The sequence below is a fragment of the Bos mutus genome, chromosome 21 (assembly GCF_027580195.1).
Source record: "Bos mutus isolate GX-2022 chromosome 21, NWIPB_WYAK_1.1, whole genome shotgun sequence".
In the NCBI taxonomy this organism is placed as follows: domain Eukaryota; kingdom Metazoa; phylum Chordata; class Mammalia; order Artiodactyla; family Bovidae; genus Bos; species Bos mutus.
In genome coordinates, this window is record NC_091637.1 from 48,487,915 (window position 1) to 48,507,080 (window position 19,166).

Genomic DNA, 19,166 nt, shown 5'->3' on the forward strand with positions numbered 1-19,166 from the left:
CTTCATAATGAAAGGATTTAGGGACATCAGTTTTTATCTAATTATGGCTTTTTCTGTGTTCTGTAGATTTTTATGGAGTTACTTTTTCATTAATTTCTAAAGTGTTTGTGGGCTTACCAGGTGGCGCTAGTGGATAAAGAACCTGCTTGCCAATGCAGAAGACGCAAGAGACGCAAGTTCTGTCCCTAAGTCAGGAAGATCCCCTGGAGGAAGAAATGGCAATCTACTCCAGTATTCTTGCCCTGAGAATACCATGGACATAGGAGCCTAATGGGCTACACTCCCTGGGATTGCAGAGAGTTGGACAGACTGAAGTGACTTAGCATGCATGCAATCACGAGTGTTTGTGATTTTTCTCCTTAATCAGGAGTTAATTTTCAAATCGTTAAGGTATTTCAAACTTTTAAAAATTATTTCTTATATTATTAAATTATGATCAGTGACTGTGACTTGTAATATATTTACTTTTAAGTATATCTTATGGTTTGCTTTGTGGACTTTATTGTACTTTTAGTATTCTCTTCAAGGAATGCTTTTGTATTTTGCCATATATGTAGGCTGAGAATTTTCCAAATCTTTAAGTTATAGTTCCTTTTTGCTTAAGAATTCCATCTTCAAATCATTTCTCTCTTTTCACATTTTGCCATAAGTAGTCAGGAGGAGCCAGGCCACTCCTTCAGTATTTTGCATAGAGATATCCTCAGCTAAATATCCAATTTAATTACTTGCAAGTTCCACCTTCCACAGAACACTAGAACATGAATTCAGTTCAGTCAAGTTCCTTGCCACTTTATAAGGATCACTTTTTCTCCAGTTTCCAATGACATGTTCCTCATTTCCTTCTGAGACCTATCATAATGGCTTTTGTGGTCCATACTTCTACCAACATTCTCCTCAGGGTTACTTAAATATTCTCTAAGAAGACTGAGGTTTTCTTTCCTCTCTTATTTTCTTTCTGAACCCTTAGCATAAATAGCCTTAATGCTCATATTTCTAGTGTGTACCTCTAAACTCTTCCAGCTGCTACCAGTAAACCAGTTGCAAAGTCACTTCCACTTTTTAAGTTATTTGTTATGGCAGCATCCCACTCTCAGTACCAGAATCTGTAGCAGTCAAGGTTCTCCAGAGAAACAGAACTTCTAGGACCTGAGGAATCCCATGATCTACTCTCTATAAACTGGAGACCTGAGAATGGCAGTGGTGTAATTCAGTCTGAGCCTAAAGGCCTGAGAACCAGAGGAGCCAGTGAGGTAAATTCCACTTCAAGGGCAGAAGATGAGATGAGGTGTCTCAGCTCAGTGAAGCTGGAAAAAGAAGCAAATACGTCCTTCCTCCACCTTTTGTTCCATTTAGACCCTCAACGAATCAGATGGTGCCCATCCACAACTGGGCAAGGCATTCCAGTGAGTCTACCAATTCAAATGCTAATCTTATCCAGAAACTCCCTCATAAACCCCAGAAATAATGTTTAATGTGAGTACTTCTTGGCCAATCAAGTTTATGCATGAAATTAACCATCATGCATATAAACATAGGAAAAAAATCACTGAAATTAAACTTTAGAAGATGAATTTAAGGAGAGTCACTCTGGAGATCAATCCAAATTAGTGGATTGGAAAAATCAAGAGGAAGAATATCTAAAAACTATGAACAAATTCATACAGAGAAATAAATTATAACAAAAACATTCAGAGGTTGATTTTCCACATATCATTTCTGTGGACATTATTGGAGCCTGTGCATCATTAAAATACTGGTGTAAATCAAGGAAGAAGAAAACAAAATTGAGGGAACAGGATCCAACATAAAAGAGACAAAGGAATTTGCTGAGTGTGGGTAAAGAGACACATCAAATGATAGCTTTGTAGCAGGCCTGAAAATGAGTTGATATAGATTGTGACAGGTCAGAAAGCTCAAGGAGAGACTTCTTCAAGAAGATGAAATTAATAAAATAACCAGTGGATTTGACTCTATTGGGAAGAGATTTACACAAGCTCTGGAGAATATAGGAGGAAAAATTAATGTTAAAACATAGAAAAGTAAAAAAAATAATTCTTAATTAGAGAAAATAATCATAGTAAACATGATTCAGCTATCATAGTATTTACATGGTCAACATAAACAAGATTAATCTAAACAATAGATATGGGTCCTGCAGTATTATCCTATGGTATTGATACCACAGACCTTTAGAAGAGCTGGCTAGGGGAGCTGTGTGAGGGAGAGAGACTAAGAGAAAATGGATATTGATTTATCATAACTTTATAAGATTTTGAAAGAATGTGGGAACCCAGGTGTGTGTGTGGGGGGGTGGGGTGGGGTGAGAATGGTGGTTATATGTGAAAGAGCTAAATTCTCATCATCTGTATTAATAATATTATCGGTAGATAGTAAAGCCAGTAACTGATAGTAAGAACGTGACTGTAAACATGTTATGTAGAGACTAGGGATAAATACCGGAAACCAACAGGAAGAACTGAAAGTAGTTGCCTTCTAGGGTGAGAAATTTGAAATGTGTGGGATTGTGAAGTGAACTGAAAGTTGCTCAATCATGTTTGACTCTTTGCACCCCATGGACTGTTGCCTGCCAGGCTCCTCTGTCCATGGAATTCTCATGGGTTGCCATTCCCTTCTCCAGGGGATTTTCTCAACCCAGGGATCGAACCCAGGTTTCCTGCATTGCAGGCAGATTCTTTACTGTCTGAGCCACCAGGGAAGCCCCTGAAATGTGTGAGGCCTAATGTTTTTCATAACAAGTCTTATAAAATTTTAAATGATGCACATGTGTGGCTTTGCCAAAAATACCTTCCCACCAACCCTAGATTAAAAACAAAATGAAATAACAAAAGAAGACATAAATTTAATAGATTCAGGAGATACAAGGAGGAGTTCTACAAGGTTAAAAAAAAAAAGAAAATTGTAAGAACTCATATTAGAAAGAAGATCTGCATTTTTAAGAATTACCCTATTCCTTTCCCTCAGTCCAAATTTCAATTAGCATTGATAAGGAAAACTAATAGATGTATTCCTGCACATTTTTTAAGTTTCAGGGATAACAAAATCTTGCTGGGTTCCAGAAAGAAAAAAAAAGTTACTTGTGAAGAAAAAAAAAAAAACAGAGAGTGAGACTAAATTTCTTGCATCGAACTTTGGAGACTAGAAGATGGTAGGATAATGTCACTGAACTAGTGATAGAATTACATCGGTGAATCCTATACTGGACTAAGTTATCAGTCACCTGTCAGGGAGAGAGATGTGCAGATGTTTGAGGAGTCAAATATTAGAGGTCTTGAGAAAATACACTAACCAACAAAAGGATTTGAACAGTGACTATGGGAAATGGAAAGATAAGAGAGGAAATGGTGCTAAGTAATGAAGTTGTCAGTATACACATGGTCCAGCTTTAGTGGTTAGAGGCCAGCTTAGAAAATGTTTACTATAAGCTCTGAAGAAATATTCTTTTTTTTCAACCTTTCAGCTTGAAAATTTTCAAAATAAAAATCTGAAAGACTTTTACTTAGATTAACCAGTTTTTTTTTGCAGTAGAGTGCTTCCTATTCTTTAGAAATGGCTGATTCTAGGGCAGGAAAAATAGGTGAGCCTGCATTTTTTTTTTAACATGACAAAGAAATGTGCCGTGATAAAAGGGCAGAGAGTGCATACAAAAAGATTTATTGCTGAGTGCCTTTTGAAAAACCACCTGTCAGGGAGTGAACAAAGCGGGATTGGAAGAGGAGGAAGTTCAGTTGTGATGCATTTTATCTTCAGCACTGTGAGCTCTAGACCTGATATGGTCCAGCTCTGACTGTTGTATTTGTCCATTTGTCAAAATTGGACAAAGGAATATGAAGAGATAGATCCCTTTCATATATGCCCATCATATGACAAACATACGTTTGTCATCTGGCAATAAAAAATACCCTGCACTTTTGTGACAGAAGCCCTACCTCTTTCTGATGACCAAGATCAATTACTCCTGCCAGATTTGTTTCTTGGCTCAAGATACTTGGAGTGACCAGGCGACAGTTGTAACTTAAAGTTTAATGGGCTCTGTCCCTTGGTGAGAACAGGACTTCCAGATTCATAGAACCTAGCATTGCAGGGAAAGGAAATATAAATTTCTAAATGGGCGCTGGGACTGAGGAGGCCACTCCTGCTTCTTCCCCTTGTTTCTTGCCTACATGTATGTTACTTCTTACAGATGCGATAGCATAATGTTTACTGATTTAGGGCATAACTACAACCCAGAGGAGGGTGTCCTATCTTCACATGGTATCATCACCTCAGCCATGCCTTCAGAATGCTTTTTGAGCATTCCAGATCACCATCTCCGATTGGCAGCTTCTGAACGTTGTGGTATGTAATAGGAATAGTGCACCAAGCAATCTGTATTGACATCTCCCTTGCTTTAGTACATCTGTTTGGTCAGTAGCAAAGCTCTGTAGGATATAAAGTGAACCAGAAACATTGTTAAATCTCAGGTACTGGTGTTAAGTCTCTGTCTTCTTTCCTTATTCCATTTTATTTTTAATTTAGGTTTGGGAGTTTATTTTTGGCAAAGTCATAAATGTGCATCATTTAAAATTTTTAAGTCACAAGTTCACATTTATACTTGTGGTCAGGAAAGGCAAATCCATACCTTTAATAGGTGTTGATTCTGGTCAAAGTGAATCACTGCCCCTTTCAGAGTGGAAAAGGGTCCAGTGTAATCAGTTTACCCTGTCTGATGGTCTCCTGGGGGAAATGTTCTATACTGGGGGTTCAGCTTTGGTCTCTTTCAGATTATATAATCTGTTTTAGGACTTAGCTAGATCAGCCTTGGTAAGAGGGAGCCCAGACTGTTGGGCCCATTCATAGTCGCTGTTTCTGCCACCCTGGCAGCTTAGCCCATTATGCCAGCACTAAGGTGGTCAGTGACATGCTGGATGATGTCAGCTGGTTAGTATTCTGTATACTTGGTTGGTTAGTGCCTCTTCCATGGTGGAGTACTTTCTGATGGGTGTTAATAATATGTTAATACAAAGATTCTCAGTTTATTTCCATTCCCACAGGACTATCCTCATGCCCTGTTCCCAGGAAAACCAGTCAAGAGACTTTAATCTTTTAGATGAAATTAAAGAGGCCCTGAGCTAGCAGAGTGGCAGAGACTATAAATAAACGTTATATCTGAACAGTATTCAGGTTAGGCTTGTGATACTTTAGAGACTCCAAAATTTTCAATCTGATTAATTATGAGGATCAGAAATTCATCTTAACTGAGGCAAAGGATTTAGGAAAAAAGTTGGTCTGTAGGTGAGACAGATACATTTTATTTATTTTTATTGGCGGATACTTGCTTTACAATGTTTTTAGTTTCTGCTGTACAACAGCACTAATCAGCTGTAAGTATACATCTGTCCCCTCCCTCATGAGCCTCCCTCCCTCCCATCCCCCTGTCCTACCCTCTAGGTCGCTGTGGAGCAGCAAGCTGCGTTACACAGCAGCTTCACACTAGCTGTTTTATACATGGTAGTGTGTTTATGTCGATGCCACTCTCTTAATTCATTCCACCTTCTCCTTCCTCTGCTGTGTCTGCACGTCTGTTCTCTACATCTGTGTGTCTGTTCCTGGTCTGGAACTCAAGAAAGAGATCAGAATTAGAGACACACATAGCCATGTCATAGGGCTACCCATTTCACAACTCAGAACTGCAGGGAAAAGTTTATTTGCTATCACTGCTCTGATTCACCCTCTACAAGTCTCAATTTGCTGGTTATTGGGGGATTGGTAGTACGAGGGAACAAACAACAGTAACAAAAACTACAAGGAAATTGCCAGGTTTTAAACTTAGGCTTGTGTAAGCATTTAAACATTTCCTTTCAGGTTTCAGTAGTGTTTAATGTCTTAGTAGAACTGCTCTTAAGCGTTTCTCTCTAAGATGTTATCTGAGTATATGATGGAGAGGTGGCTTCTGTGATCTTCTGGCTTGAAGAAGGCAGGATTCTCAGATTTCTGTATTGTCCCAAGGTTCCTCTGGTCACCATGGTGATATCCTCTGTCAGTTGCTGCTCTTCTTTTTGGATTCCTGTCCTTTAGTTTGGTCAGAGCCTAGTGATGCTTCTTGGCTCTCAAGACCTCTGGTGTTAGAGACCCCTCTGAAATCTGGCAGTGAGTTGGGGTCAGTTCAGCTTGGGTGGCTCACTTCGAGCCATGACCCTCAGCCTCACACAGAAACCTCAACTGGCAATCTCCCTAGCTAGATAGTCTGGGGTTAACCTATACCAGCCTTGGGGAAACTAAGCTCAGAGTGCCTCTCTAACAAGACTCAATTGCAAAGTTTTTGTTACCATATTTTGATACTTTCCTATTTATTTGCTGTTTAATTTGTTTAGTATTTGTCACTACCTACCCTTCCCTTACAGTATACATGTACACAAGAATATCAACTCATGATAATGGGGACCTTCTCAGTCTTGTTCATCACTGAATCGCAAACTCCAAGGATAAGTACCTGTCACATGGTTGGCCCTTAATAGATTTTTGTTAATGAAGGACAGAAATAATAGGTGAAATCCCTAAGTAAGAGTATATCAAGTGAGACCAAGATGAGGACTAAACTGTTTAGTCCTAAACAGTTCTAGAAGAACTAAACTGTTCTTCTACCTTCTCTTTTAGAGGTAAGAAGAAGAGGTTCCAGGGAAGAAAACTGAGAACTGATTGAGAAGTATGAAGAGGATAGAGTGCAGAAGATGGGGAGAAGCATGTTCAGTCGAGTGTGATAATCCCTATTGCCCAAAATGTCAGGAGTTGAGTCGGAGTAACTGAAGCTGACAAGTCTGTTGATGATTGGTAATCTGGGGGAGGAAAGCAGTATCAAGATACAAGTCTGAGAAAACTCAGGTCTCAAGAAATTGTGCCACCAAAGGGAGAAGAGAACTGTGGCAGCAAGTAAAATCTTTTATGAAGATAAGGTAAGAAGGACTTAGGATTTGTCGCTGGGCTGTTCAGAAACAGGACTCAATGGAGGGCTCTTTTCCCCCCAAGACAGAAGAAGCTTGGTGTTTTGATACGTAGGGAGGAAGGTGAGGAAAAGAGGAGGAAGACTGAAGAAAGATAATTTATGAGTTAAGGTCTCAGAACTTAACTGGAAAAGGATGAGATCAACCTTGGAATGGAAGGCAAGAAGGAAAGAGGAATGAGTGGGAAATAGAAGGTGTGAGGCAAATGGGAAGAACATACAGGAATTTCCATCAGCTTTTGCTTAATGAAATAGAGGTATCCAGATTATCTGCTAAGGGTACTTGTATATAGACCCCTGTAAGAATTGGTCTCCTACCTCCCACACTTCATTTGCATGTTCTTTGACTATCTCCTGACTGAGGGTAAACAGCCAGGCTCCCTGGAAGTGCCTTTCCAAAGAGTTCTGAAGAAGAGAACTCTAGTTCTTGTTCAAACTTAGGGGACTTGGGTGCCCTGGAGTTCCACAGAATTCATATGCAGATCTCAATAGATCTCAAACTCAGCTCTGTTTGTGATCCTGGGTTATGTAACTAACATGGATAATTCAAATATCACAACTTTCAGTTTCTTTTGTACCTCAACAATGGTGACTCATTATCAAATAGATAAAATTTATTTACTCTGAATGTTTTGTCTTCGTTGGTGCTCTTAACTGATGAGAGAGTCCATCAGTATCTTGTTTTGGATTACCTTATAAAAATGAAGAGTTTATGGATTATATGCTGATGGAAAAATTACCTACTGAGGTAGCTTCATATTTGTTCTTTACTGATTTCATGTATATGAATTTTGCAAAATGTGAGTTTTTTGAATGAGCACACACACACACACACACACACACACACACATATATAAGGAAGTACATAATGTGCATATCTGAAGCCAGAATATTTAAAGTTATTTTGAATTAATAAAAGTTTATATGTAATAATATTTACTTTGCTTGTGCCTTTTTGACTGTCATTCATTTATTCATTTACCAAATACTTACTGGCTACAATGTGTAGGTTCTGTTCCAGGTACTAGGAGTATAAATGCACCAAAGATACAGTCCCTGAGTTTCAAGGAATTTATGGTCTGGTTATAGGAGACAGATGTTGTAATAAAACAAGTACTGTGGTGTATTGTGTGTGCTAAGAAAGAAATATGTACAGGATGAACTAGGGCCTGAGGGAGGGAGCAGTCAATTTCTGTTTCAGAAGGGTGAGAACTTGCTGTCAAAAAGTTTTGAAGTAGGAGGCAGATAGCCCTGCAACCGGGGTAAAGCAATTGGAGATTCATTCCCTATGAACTGAAACTCTCAAGAAGAGAAAAGCAGGATAATTACGGGAGGAGGCTGGACCCTGCCCAAACTCCCCGACCACAGATGCACAGAAAAGTCTCCTTGGATGTTAAAGGAGGAGTTATGTCAAAGGATGTTCTGTACCCGTACTCCTTTTTGGTCAAATCCATCTTGGCTAAGAGATGTGTGTGCACACATGGGAGGACCCTAAGATATACCAAATATGGACATAACCAGCCAGTCAAAACCACTGGCTGAAGGAAACCTGTAAGAAATATCCCATAAAGTTAATCCAAACTGCCATGACAGTGCAACTTAGGGACTGTCTCTCTGAGTGCTCGTGTCTATTCACACGTACTATACTCTTTTCCCTCTTAATAAATACTTCACATGCTTCACTACTTTCTGTATCTTTGTGGAAATTCTTTTCTGCAAAGCCAAAAGGCCCATGTCATGGACCACTGGTCTAGTGGGTAGGAACTGATGTTTTCACTGCCGTGACCCGCCTCAATCTCTCCTTGGGAACCCACCCCCTGCCCCAGTCCCCACCCCCAAGCCACTGCAGGCCAAGGCCACCCACCTTAGGTAGGTTTTACTGATGAAATGGTGCCTGAATCTTGAAAAGTAAGAAAGTGTTTTTGTTAAGTTTGCCATTAGATAATACGAAGTCTTTGAGGACAAAGAACTTCCTTTTATACAAGTTTGTATTCTAGCACAAAGGAAGAATTTGCCAATAAATGAAAGTCTCTTAAGGTTTCTAAACAATTTCAAATTTAAAACTACTGAATGTTATAAAGGTATTTCTGTTTTCAAATACCAGCAGGTGGCAATATTACCCCATGAAAAAAGACTGATCGCCGAAAGCTGAAAATGTCTTTCCTGCATTTCTGTATCTGGTAATGAGGGTGTTCTGAATTAAAAATGGATGAGAAAAACTAAGTTTGAATTTTTTTATTTTCTCAACAGGCTAATTGAAAATGCCAGTGTTGGAACCCCACCTCCCTCCTCCTTCCTATTCATCCTGAGCCCAAGAGATCTCCATAAAATTGACCTGGATACCTTTCATTCAAGGTTTGTGGGAGTCTGAAGCCCGTCTCAAGATTTCTCCACTACACTGACCCAAGAAGAAAAACCGAGCTCCCTGTCTGATGTCCAGTAAAAGCCAATTCACAGAAAATATTCATGAATCTAAGAGATGTTAGTGACGATTTGGGGAAAGGATAAAGGATAGAGTTTACACACCAGCAGTGTAAACAAGCACAAGTGAATTGGCCTCCCAGGTCTCAAAATGTCCTTCAGCTGTGCAACATCTTGGAGTTTCACTGAATTCTTTTGTTTCAGCCCTTCATCTGGTTGGCTCCTCTTTTACCCTTCTAGGCCTTGGAACTTCGATTTCTTTTCCTTTTCTCCTCTCCCCCTCTCTCCATCTCCTTCCTATTTCCCTGTTTCCTCTCCCTGCCTCTGCCTCTCCTCTTCCCTTTTTCTTTCTCCTGGTCTTGCACCCCCAAAACCCACGAAGATTGCCTACAGTAAAGGGCTCTTCCCTCTGTGTGATCCCCACTTCCTTAAAGGCATTAGCAGCAGTTTATTACCTTGAAACAGAAGGCAGACCAATTTTTCAGTTTTCAGTGTAATAAAAATACTTGAAATATATGCCCTGCAGATATTAAAAAGAATCCCCAAGGTTGTGATTTTGGTTTTCAGCTGGTGTTTGCAGGTTTTTCTTTAGTAGGGTAATGTTAAATGAGCTTGTTAGGGTCCTCTGCACCTCTCTGCATCTTCCATGTGCCTACAAAATAAACTGCCCTTGTAGCGCAGCTGGTAAAGAATCCACCTGCAATGTGGGAGACCTGGATTCTTTCCCTGGGTTGGGAAGATCCCTTGGAAAAGGGAAAGGCTACCCATTTCAGTATTCTGGCCTGGAGAACTGTATAGTCCATGAGGTCACAAAGAGTTGGACATGACTGAGCAACTTTCACTTTCGTCCATGATCTATCATGCTTGCATTATTTGCCATGGATTTTTTTTGAAGGCGATGGCACCCCACTCCAGTACTCTTGCCTGGAAAATCCCATGGATGGAGGAGCCTGGTGGGCTGCAGTCCATGGGGTTGCTGAGGGTCGGACACAACTGAGCGACTTACTTTCACTTTTCACTTTCATGCATTGGAGAAGGAAATGGCAACCCACTCCAGTGTTCTTGCCTGGAGAATCCCAGGGATGGGGAGCCTGGTGGGCTGCCGTCTATGGGGTCGCACAGAGTTGGACATGACTGAAGCGACTTAGCAGCAGCAGCAGCAGCAATACAAAGAGTATTGGAATCTGTCACCTAGAATCTATGATTGTTAACATTTTGTTATATTTGCCTTCTGTGCATCTAAGTTTCTGATGCATTTCAGACTGAGTTGCAGACATAGGTACTTTTCACTCCTAGACATTTTAGCGTTCATGTGATTTTTTTTTCAGGTTTTTTTTTCTAGGTAAAATTTATATAACTGTGATATTCAGATTTTAAGTATACTATTAGATAAGTTTTGAGCAATGCAAAAGCCTGGGTTATCTAAACCCCTATTGAAATATAGAAAATTTCCATAAAGGATTTATTTGTTTGTTAGTTTTTCCATACACAAGTAGTGTAAAATGGTTAACTTCTGGACATTTCCAGGTCCGAGTACACTATTGGTAAGAAATTGCTTATTATAGTGCAATGGATTTAAAGTGAGTTGTATAGGTATAGAAGCCCAGTTCAAATTAAGCTCTGCATCTGTGCTTTTTGCTGTTTCAGTTGAGCTCTGACTTTACAAGCAAGCAGAAACACTCAAGCAAAGTGGGCACTGCCTGTCAGTTAAGAGCAGGAGCTAGGTCTGTTTTTTGATACGCATCTCAACTATCCAGGATGCTTTATACCTTTGACACTCAAATATTTCCTGTCGCCACACTATCTGTTACAAAAATTTATTGTCTATTCTATGGCGGCTGTTTGTGCACCTAGGAAATAATCACGGGACTATAGAAGTCAAAACCACGGAGAATGTCACATATCCTTCTTAGGCGGTCATCAGTCAGTACTTGAAGTAGGGTTAAAAGAATAGGATCTGTAAAGCTTCTCCACAGCCCAGAGGTAAAGAAAGACGGATAACTAAATTCTGACAGAACGGCTTTGAGGCTCCAGGAGTAATAGACCTGGATTCTGAGTTTTCTTATGCTTCCTATTGGAGTTAAATCAATGCTTGACCTTCCCTGGGCCTGTAGGTTCATGCAGATGAGTAGTTACTGCTTCTTGAAGGTGTTTATATGGAAAAGTCCTGATGCATGTTTATAGAAAGAAATATATAGGACAACAGTACATGTTACTTTCTTAAGTTTTAGTAAAGATATTCGGATATCTTTTTAAATGCTACATCCAAATTTCAACACGTCAAATGCCCACTGAGGACCATAACACATCATTGCTTGCCATTCTTTTTTTAAAATTGAAGAATAGTTGATTTACAATGTTGTGTTAGATTTTGTTTACAGCCAAGTGATTCAGTTTAATATATATGTAAATATGTATATTATTTTTCAGATTATTTTCCATTATGGGTATTGAATATTGATACAAGATATTGAATATCACTTATATGTAGAATCTAAAAAAATGATACAAATGAACTTATTTACAAAGCAGAAACAGACTGACAGACATAGAAAACAAATTTATGGTTACTAAGGGAAAAGCAGGGTGAGGGATAAATTAGGAGTTTGGGATTAACAGATACACATTATATATAAAGTAGATAATAAGGACCTACTATAGCACAGGGTAATTGCCATTCTTTGTTTTTTAGGTGGTTCCTGCTTTACTGACTTAAGAGTCTAATATGCAGAGTGAAATCTGTGTCTGAATTGCTGTCTTGGTCACAAATCTCTTTCTTCACAGATGGAAATTTTCTCCAGAATAAATAAGTAGTGTTTTGGTCAGTGTTCAGTTTTGGAGATTAAAACTCACTATAGTCAGTTTGAACACAAAGAGATTCTTCAGAGTATTAAATGGCTCACAGATTCTAGGTTGAGCTTCCAGGAAGGGTTCCCAACTTACACTGGCTGTCAGGAGATTATTGCTTTTAACCCAAGCAGGACACTATAGTATCAGAAAGAAATGGCTAAGTTATTAGCTCCTGAACCTCTGCTATGAGCAGAAAATAGTCTGCCAATTTAGGAAGCTGCTGTCCCAGCTGGTGCCATTGCTGTCCCAAACCACACCAACAAAGTGAGTGCCAAAGTCCAGTTTAACATCTGATGGTAGGAACTTAAATTCTAGAACCCTAGGTACAAGGGATTGTGAAATAGTTTTTAGCTGGTTAGCCTCAGCATGTCAGAAGAAGTTAAGACATGTAGTGAGTGAGCCATTTCAATGTCTTCCAGTATCTTCTAGGAATAGCGAAAGTTTGGAGACTTTATCAAGATGTTGACATAGGAGGCTCCTGAATATTCTTCCTCTCATGGAAGCATCATGTATATAGGTACATTCTGAGAAATTCCCTCTGAAAAAACAATTGAGAAACTAGCTAAGCAATTTCTATATATCAGACATATGAAAAAACACAAAATGGGTAGGAAAGGCAGAGACACATGCTCACTATAAACTCTGCACCCAGGAGTGAAATACTATTGAGAGAGAATGCCTATTCCCAGCTTCTCCCTGAGAAGCAGAGTTTGGACTGTACATCTAGCACCTCAGCTTTTGACTCCCACATGAGGGATGGGTTTCCAAGATACCAAGCCCACAGCTACTTCAGTTCAGTCACTCAGTCGTGTCTGACTCTTTGCAACCCCATAAACCACAGCACCCCAGGCCTCCCTGTCCATCACCAACTCCCAGAGTTCACCAAAACCCATGTCCATTGAGTTGGTGATGCCAGCCCATAGCTAACATCATACTTAATGGTGAAAAGCTGAAAACTACCTTTAACATTAGGAACAAGGCAAAGATGCCACTTCTGTCACTTTTATTCAGCATAGTACTGTAAGTTATAGCCAGAACAATTAGACAAAAAAATAAAATAATCCAAATAAACAAGGAACAGAAGTCTCTTTTTGCAGATGATATGATATTAGATACAGAAAACCATAGGACTTCTCTATAAAACTGTTAGGACTAATAAAAATTCAGTAAATTTGCAGGATACAAAATCAGTATACAAAATTAGTTGCTCTTCTATATATTAACAATGAACTATCAGAAAAATTAATAATCATTTATAATTGTATCAAAATAATAAAATATTAATACTTACTTAGCAAATATAACCAAGGAGGTGAGAGATCTGTACACTGAAAAGTGTAAGACATTGATGATTAAAATGAAGACAAAATGGAAAGATATTCCATATTCATAGATTAAAAATATTGCTGAAATGTTCATTCAGTATAATCTCTATAAAAGTTCCAATGAAATTTTTCGTAGAAATAGAACAAACAATTCTAAAATTTGATCCATAAAAGACCCCCAAATTTGAAATCAGTCTTGAGTAAAAACAGCAAAGCTGGAGGCATCACACTGCCTAACTTCAAACCAAATTACAAATCTGTAGTAATCAAAACAGTATGATGCTGGTATAAAAACACACTCAGAGGTCAATGTAACAGAACAGAGAGTCTTGAAACAAACCATATAAGGTCAGTTATTTTTTACAAAAGAGGCAAGAATATGCAATGGAGAAATGAAAGTCTCTTCAGTAAATGTTGGGAGTACTGGATATCCGCAAGCAAAAAAATGAACTGTATTATACCATACATTGAAATTAACTCAAAATAGATTAGGGAATAGGCCTTAATTGAAGGTGTTGGTGAAGTTGTGTTCCTTTATGAAGGCTCCAGGGAAGAATTCATTTCCTTGCCTTTTCCATTTTCTAGAGGCTTTTTAGGAGAAGGCAACGGCACCCCCTCCAGTACTCTTGCCTGGAAAATCCCATGGACAGAGGAGCCTGGTGGGCTGCAGTCCATGGGGTCACTAAGAGTCGGACGCGACTGAGCGACTTCACTTCCACTTTTCACTTTCAAGCATTGGAGAAGGAAATGGTAACCCACTCCAGTGTTCTTGCCTGGAGAATCCCAGGGACAGGGGAGCCTGGTGGGCTGCCGTCTATGGGGTCGCACAGAGTCGGACACAACTGAAGCAACTTAGCAGCAGCAGCAGCAGCAGCAGCAGCAGAGGCTTTTTATATTCCTTGCCTTGTGATCTCTTTCCTCTATACTCAAAACCAGCAAGGGAGACTGAGTGAATAATCCTTATTTAAAATTGTTTCTTCAATTACAAGCATATTTTGAACAAATATTTTCCATTTGTTTTTCTCATATCACATTTATTTAATTCATTTAGTAATAGTTTTTCACAGGCTCTGTATTCAAGTTTTTCTGTTATTCATCTATAGAGGCCTGCTGTTTGCCTAGAGAATTATGGGTGCACTCTCCTTGACTTGACTTCCTACTCTACTTTAATCTGGTACTTTCTCATCCATACTCTTAGAATTTATGCTGGATTTGAGTTGGAGGCCTGGAAACATTTGTCCTATAATCTTTCTTTAAGGCCTTTAGCTACCCAAAAGTGAAGGGAAAGTAAGCTGAGTTTGCTATCAACTGGCGTCTGCAGTTTGGGTGTGATGAATCACATCCCCTGAGCACACATCGTTTCTGGGGATGCTTTCTCTGAATCTTGGTCGTCCAGAGAAGCAGCCAGCCTCAGGAAGAGGGGGGACAAGTGTGTGACTCTGTGGCTCATGGGCATTTTATTTGGTGGCATCACCGTGATTCTTTCTGTTTAGCAGTTATTTACCATATACTTCATTCTTAAGATATTGCTTCCTATCCCTCATGGATATCCTTTTTAAGTAATTTAATGATGAAGAGACAAGTTGCAACTGACAACTCTTTTTGGAGATGCATGAAGTGAAGTGAAGTCGCTCAGTCGTGTCCGACTCTTTGCAACCCCATGGTCCTCTGGGACAGAGGTCCTTACCAGGCTGCTCTGTCCATGGGATTTTCCAGGCAAGAATACTGGAGTGGGGTGCCATTTCCTTCTCCAGGAGATCTTCCCAACCCAGGGATTGAACCTGGGTCTACCACATTGTAGGCAGACGCTTTACCGTCTGGTGGGTATATAAGGTGAATTTGATTATTTAAAGAAGATCTAAGGCACATGGACCAGTAGAGAGGCTAAAATGTAAGGGCAAGGATATTTGTTTTGTCCACTTACGTATCCAGTTTCCCTCAAACAGGTTCTAACACCTAGTAGATGCTCATGAATATTTGTTGAATGAAGGACTGAAGATAGAAGAGAGACAGATGAAATGAGATCATGAGGTAAGAAAGAAGGGGTTGAGTCAAGGCAATCTCCTTCCTTTGAGACTGGTGACAAAAAATAAGCACACTTCGATAAAACTGGAGCTCAAGGAGAGGGAAATTATGCTTTATGATGTCTATATTCTTCATAAAGTGGAAGTTCAGGCCATAGGTTGAGAGTGAGGGTGAGAATAGAATAGAGTTGAGTAGAGTAGCAGAAGAGAACATAAAATGCAGCTTGAACAGAGTGTTAAAGCTTTGGAACTCTTTCGTAAAAGTGGCAAAGGAATTTAACTTGGGGTGCATATGGGGCTACTGAATAATGCTGGAGTCTTAGCTTAGGAACTTGAACCAATCAATTTAATTATGCTGTTTTTTCTATAATTATGTGATTTCTTTTTTTGAAGTCTGAAAAAAAAAAGGATAAAATACGCCCACAGTTAGGTAGGCAAGTGTTGTACACTGTCAAAGGAAATTGAAGGCATGGCTAGAAAATGGTAGAAATAACTGTCTACAAGATTGTAGCGGCTTCTTCCTTGTAAGGTTGCTGTGAGAATGAAATGAGGTGATATTTATGCAGCACTTAGAGTAGGGCCTGGCAGAGTAAGCTCTCAATAAATGTTAATTATAACTCCTGATTAAGTTAGAAAGACAAAATTAAAGGGGCTGATAGTTTGGGAAAGTGGTTAGAGAGAGAAGCTTTAAGGTAAGCCTTAGGTAAGCCTTAAGATGAGTGAAAGGACTAGAGAATTCAGGTGGATTTAGTTTCAGAGTTCAGTAGTCCAGAAATTAGTGATTATAATTAAGGTTGATGTTTTGGTTATTTCCTGAGACAGTATTGCTGAAGTGCTGCAGAAGCCAAGTGTGTTGTAGGGGTCTGGATCAGACAACTGTGCAGTTACTATTTAATGTTTCCTTCACGTGTATGATTGAATCAGGCTGAACATGGCAGGATTCAGGGTGTGAAGGAGTATCTTGAGCCAGATGCTTCAGATCTTAATGAACATGGTGGAGTGGTTTGGAGGCTGGTAACAAAAGTGTTAATTAAGCATGGGAAGAGAAGAGTGGTTCTATATAGTGGTGGGAGCTTCAAAGGCAAGGGCACAGTTGAAGAGCATCAAAAGAGAAAAGTTCTGAAGTTGGTAGCACAAAGTCTGGAGAGCAACTCGACTTTGAGAGTGCCCCCAGTGTCCCCCTCTCCAATACAAGGCTACAAAGGTGAGAGATGGCAAGTTTGCTTTCTCCCAGGGTCTCACAACAACGTGAATCAGCAGTAAGTATACATGTATTCCCCTCCCTCTTGAGCTTCCCTCACCCCATCCCAACCCTCTAGGTCATCACAGGGCACCAGGCCGAGCTCCCTGTGTTATACAGCAAATTCCCACTAGCTATCTGTTTTACACATGGTAGTGTACATGTTTCAGTGCTATTGTCTCAATTCCTCCCGTCTTCTCCTTTCCCGGCTGAGTCCACCACATGCCCATTTTCTACGTCTGCATCTCTATTCCTGCCCTGCAGATTGGTTCATCAGTACCATTTTTTCTAGATCCCATATTTATATGCATTAATATATATTTGTTTTTCTCTTTCTGACTTACTTCACTCTGCATAACAGGCTCTTGGTTCCTCTACCTCACTTTCACTGACTTGACTTATAAAGTTGCTATTGATAAAATTATGTCACTAAGTGGTATTTATATATAAGTGAAAATTTAGTAAGTAAAAGCCAGCAGTATTGTACCAGTTTACTTCTTAAGCCCTTTTGTACCCCGCTTTGTGATGCTTGGACTCTGTAAACTCCACTTTGACTCTGTTAAGCTGGCTCCCTGTTAGGCTCTTCCACTAGGGAGTGTTAGAGGAGACTGGGAGGTGGCAGGAGAAAGGAGGGACTTGGTGCAGCCTGTCAGCTTCCAGTTTTCTTTCTGCCTTCTTCCTGTTCCTGTGAGCATTAGCTCAGCAGCCCTTCACCAGGCAGCTGCAGTTCCCTCCCTCCTACAGCATTAAGTGGGAGTGGTTTGCCAGTTTTCCAATACTTGCAGAAAGAAATTCCTTGTGCACAACTCCCTCCACCCCAACCCTCAACATAAGCATCAGGCATGCAGCGTCACCTCGGATGTTTGAGTCCATATGGGCTCCCTCCTCTACTTTTCTAGTTTCTAAGTTTTAACAACCTCTTTCCTTGTTCCTCCAACCCTACAGGTGGAGATAGCTACTTTCTGCAGTTGCTATTTCTGGTATCTTAAGAATGTTTTTTATTTCTCCAGTTTCCAATTTTTAAAATTCTCTTCATTCAAATAACTGTGTGATTGCTGCCTCCTCACTGTAACCCTACTGATATAATTGTCTTCTTTAATTTTTAATTCATGGACAATTTAGGATTATATCTTAATCACATGCAATATGCATTTATTATATGGTGTTATTATTTAATGTATGACATATTTTCCCAAGAATTAATTATAAAATAAATATTATAGATAGAAATAAAAATTAAATCAGTTTAGTTTTATGAAAAACTTTCTGCATTGCTCTTATTTTTCTCAATTTCACTATAAATAATGAAACCTTAATCAGAGCCTCATTTGCCTGTGGACAGCCATTTGGGTACTCCGTATTTAGTACAAATGACTGGATTTTAAATTAAAAATACTTCACTTTGGTCAAGACTCACACGTTTAGGTAATATAATTAACATTTCTGAGCTCTGAATCAAACCAGATTGAGTTCTAAATTTACTTTGGAAAGATAGGATGTAAATGCCAATCATAAAAATTTGGTTTGAGGTGGTTAATTGGAAAATCTTTGAGAGCAGATAAAAATCTTCAGTTTGGTCTCAGTAAAGTACTTTCTTCCTTTATCATTTACAAGCCCATAAAGTTAAAGATGAATGAGTTATTACATGCAAAAACCTTGTGGGGTGGATATTCTGAATTGTTACTCTTTCCTGGGACTGAACCTGTGCTGAGGATTCTGCTTTTAGCTGTAAAATCAAAGTGGATCAATTTTTCATTGTCAAGGAAGTCATTTGTTAGTCTATCTATCTACCTACCTACCTATCCATCTACCATCCATTTACCTATCCATCCATCCATCCATCCATCCTATCACCTATTTATCAGAAAAGTATAGGACTGAATAAAATAATGAATAAAAAAGCACATCTACACCAGTCTTTTCATTCTATTTGCTTAACTAATTTAGAGTATAACCTAGTTTCCCTTGTGGCTCAGACAGTAAAGAATCCGCCTGCAGTGCAGGAGACACAGGTTTGATCCCTGGGTTGGGAAGATTCCCCGGAGAAGGAAATGGCTACCCACTCCAGTATTCTTGCCAGGAAAATTTCATGGATAGAGAAACCTGGTGGGCTCTAATCCATGGGGTGGCAAACAGTCAGACACAACTGAGAGACTTTCATTCATTCGTTCATGCACACATGTTCTTTTCCTTTTACCTCACCACACATCTTAGTGACCCAGAGCTTCTTATCTTATATAATATTCTTTATCAATAATTTTTCAGGCTTCCCTCATAGCTCAGTTGGTTAAGAATCTGCCTGCAATGCA

At 39.4% G+C, this 19,166-nt stretch overlaps 1 long non-coding RNA gene across 5 annotated transcripts in view; it reads left to right on the plus strand.

The window, feature by feature from the left end:
• Nucleotides 1-19,166, plus strand: part of LOC138984438 (uncharacterized) — a 70,884-nt gene that overhangs the window by 35,070 nt on the left and 16,648 nt on the right. For 2 of the 5 annotated variants that reach the window (XR_011461728.1, XR_011461732.1), the window contains exons 5-7: nt 121-390; nt 6,655-6,950; nt 9,248-18,694. This is a non-coding gene — a long non-coding RNA (uncharacterized lncRNA). Of the gene's footprint in view, nt 1-120; nt 391-6,654; nt 6,951-9,247; nt 18,695-19,166 lie in introns of those variants that run through there. The other 3 variants (XR_011461731.1, XR_011461729.1, XR_011461730.1) reach the window with 3 other exon arrangements.